Source organism: Suncus etruscus, chromosome 13 (assembly GCF_024139225.1).
Source record: "Suncus etruscus isolate mSunEtr1 chromosome 13, mSunEtr1.pri.cur, whole genome shotgun sequence".
Taxonomy (NCBI): Eukaryota; Metazoa; Chordata; class Mammalia; order Eulipotyphla; family Soricidae; genus Suncus; species Suncus etruscus.
The window spans coordinates 52126513-52129760 of NC_064860.1; positions in this window are offsets into that span (position 1 = coordinate 52126513).

A 3248-nucleotide genomic window follows, 5' to 3' on the forward strand; every position below is an offset into this window, starting at 1 on the left:
TAATGTAATGTTTGTGATTGTTTTTCTTTATAAAGTATGAGTTCTTGGGCCGTAGTGATAGCACAGTGGTAGGTCATTTGCCTTGCACACGACAACCCTGGACAAGTCCTTCAATTCCTATATGGCCCCTAAGCCTGCGAGTGTACCAGGAGCGATTTCTGAGTGCAAAGCCAGGAGTAACCCCTGAGCTTCACCGGGTGTGACCCAAACCTTCCACCCCCCAAAAAAGGTTTGGTCTTTTGATTCCATTGTTGTTGTCTTTGGAGCCGGAGAGATAGCACAGTGGTAGAGTGTTTGTCTTGCACACAGCCAACCCAGGACTGACGTGGTTCAAATCCCAGCATCCCATATGGTCTCCTGAGTCTTCCAGGAGCAATTTCTGAGCATAGAGCCAGGAGTAATCCGAGCACTGCTGGGTGTGACCCAAAAATTAAAAAAAAAATCTATAAGTACTTGCTTTTACCTTTCGTAAAGAATAGAACATATGGGGTTGGGTATGTGGCTCGTTGGGGAGCACATTTCTTGCATGTGTTCGCCCTGGGTTCAGTACTCAGTACCACCCTGGGTATAGTCTACTGACACCACCACAACATAGGCTACTTAAGTTGTTGCCAGTAAACTTTAAGTAAAAAAAATAAGAATAATCATTTAAGCACCATGGTTACAAAATTGTTCATGATTGAGTTTCAGTCATATAATGTATACTACCCTTCACCAGTACACATTTTCTGCCACCAATGAATGTTCTCCAGTTTCCATCCTACCCACCCTCCTCCACCTGTCTCTTGGCAGGCATTTTATTTCATGTGCTCTCTCTCTCTCTCTCTCTCTCTCTCTCTCTCTCTCTCTCTCTCTCTCTCCTCCCTCCCTCCCTCCCTCCCCTCTTTTTCTCTCTTATGTCTCTCATTTTTCTCTCTTTTTTTTGACACTGTGGTTTGCACCATTGTTTTTTTTTTTTTTTTGGTTTTTGGGCCACACCCGTTGACGCTCAGGGGTTACTCCTGGCTATGCGCTCAGAAGTTGCTCCTGGCTTGGGGGACCATATGGGATGCCGGGGGATCGAACCGTGGTCCATCCAAGGCTAGCACAGGCAAGGCAGGCACCTTACCTCTAGCGCCACCGCCCGGCCCCTTTTTGTTTTTTTTTGTTTTTTTTTTTTTTGCACCATTGTTAATGAAAAAGTATCATGCATTTCACTTTACCCCTTTGGGCACCCAGTTCTTGTCCAGACTGATAAGTTCTATCACTGTCATTCTGGATTAACCATTTACTATTCTTAAGTATACTCATCTCTTCTTTGTGGCAAGGTTCCTACCATGGACTGGCCCTCTTGACCCTCATCTCTGTTGTCTCTAGGCATTACCATACTATCTTTTATTTTTCTTATATTCCACAAATGAGTGAGGTTATACTATATTTGCCCTCCCTCTGACTCATTTCACTTAGCGTAATAAGCTCCATATCTATGTGTAAACAAATTTCATGACTTCATTTTTTTCTAACAGCTGTGTAGTATTCCATTGTATAGATGTACCACAGCTTATTTAACCACTTATCTGTTCTCAGGCACTTGGTTTGTTTTTTTTTTTTTTTCCCCATATTCTGGCTATTGTAAATAGTGCTGCGATGAACATAGGAATGGAGGGGACTTTTCTGCATGGTGGTTTTTTTTTTAGGTTCCTATGATATATATCCCTATTGCTGATTCATATAGAAGCTTAATTTCTAGGTTTTTTTTTTTTAGAAATATTTTTTTTTTGGTTTTTGGGCCACACCTGGCAGTACTCAGGGGTTACTCCTGGCTGTCTGCTCAGAAATAGCTCCTGGCAGGCATGGGGGACCATATGGGATGCCGGGATTTGAACCAACCACCTCTGTGTTATCTCTCCGGCCCCAAGAGAAATATTCTTTTTTTTTTTGGTTTTTGGGCCACACCCGGTAACGCTCAGGGGTTACTCCTGGCTACGTGCTCAGAAGTTGCTCCTGGCTTGGGGGACCATATGGGATGCCGGGGGATCGAACCGAGGTCCATCCAAGGCTAGCGCAGGCACCTTACCTCTAGCGCCACCGCCGGGCCCCAAGAGAAATATTCTTATTGTTTTCCAAAAAAGGCTGGATCAGTCTACATTTCTTTGAGGAAATGTCTGTTCATTTTTCTCCCTATTTTGGGATGGGGATAGATTTTTTTTTTAAATTTCTAAGATCTATTATATATTGGAAATATTAACCCCTTGTCTTACTGGTATTGATTGGCTGAATAGTTAGTCCCTTTGGCAATAAATTTTTTACATTGAAATAGCACTGTCCTCATCTATTTCCTAGGCTGTGCTATTTGGGTTTTTGCTCTGCCCTTTTTTCTACAAGTACAAATACAAATGTAATCTTTAAAAAAATCACAGGGTTTTACTAGTTGTTTCCATTTTCACTATTTTTTGGGGGTGTGGCACTCTTGCTGGTACGTTGGGTCTAATTCCTGTGCTCTCTGCTTAGAAATCACTTTTGAAAAAAAAAATAGAAATCACTTTTGGACGTCTTCAGGGACCATATAGCGCTAAGGATTGAACCAAGGTTGCTGCATGCAAGGCAAACACCTTTACTTTTTGTTATCTTCCCAGCCCCCGTTATCACTATTTCAATCAGAGAACATAATAATAAACATCCTGTGGCTAGACAGAAGCCATTTCTTTTTTTTTTCTTTTTTTTTTTTGGTCTTTTTTGGGCCACACCTGGCGGTGCTCAGGGGTTACTCCTGGCTGTCTGTTCAGAAATAGCTCCTGGCAGGCACGAGGGACCATATGGGACACCGGGATTCGAACCAACCACCTTTGGTCCTGGATCGGCTGCTTGCAAGGCAAACACCGCTTTGCTATCTCTCCGGGCCCAGCCATTTCTTAATTTAGTATCCATTCTATTCTTTTAAAGTTGTTTTTGGGTCACATACAGCTACTCTTGGCTCTGGGCTCAGAAATTGCTCTTGGCAGGCTCGGGGGATCATATGGTATGCCAGCTCTGTCCCTGGTTAGAGGCATACAAGGCAAATGCTCTACTGCTTTGTTATCACTCTGGCCCCTAGTATGTATTCTAGCCTGATCACTTTTAAATTTATTTTTCACATGAAGCCTTGAATCCTAATAATTGCGTAGAAGGATTTTTGATCCCTGGCATCCTATATGATCTGAGAACCATGGGGAGTAAATCCTGAGTACAGGGTCAGGAGTAACCCTCAAAATCAAAAATCAAGAACAGGA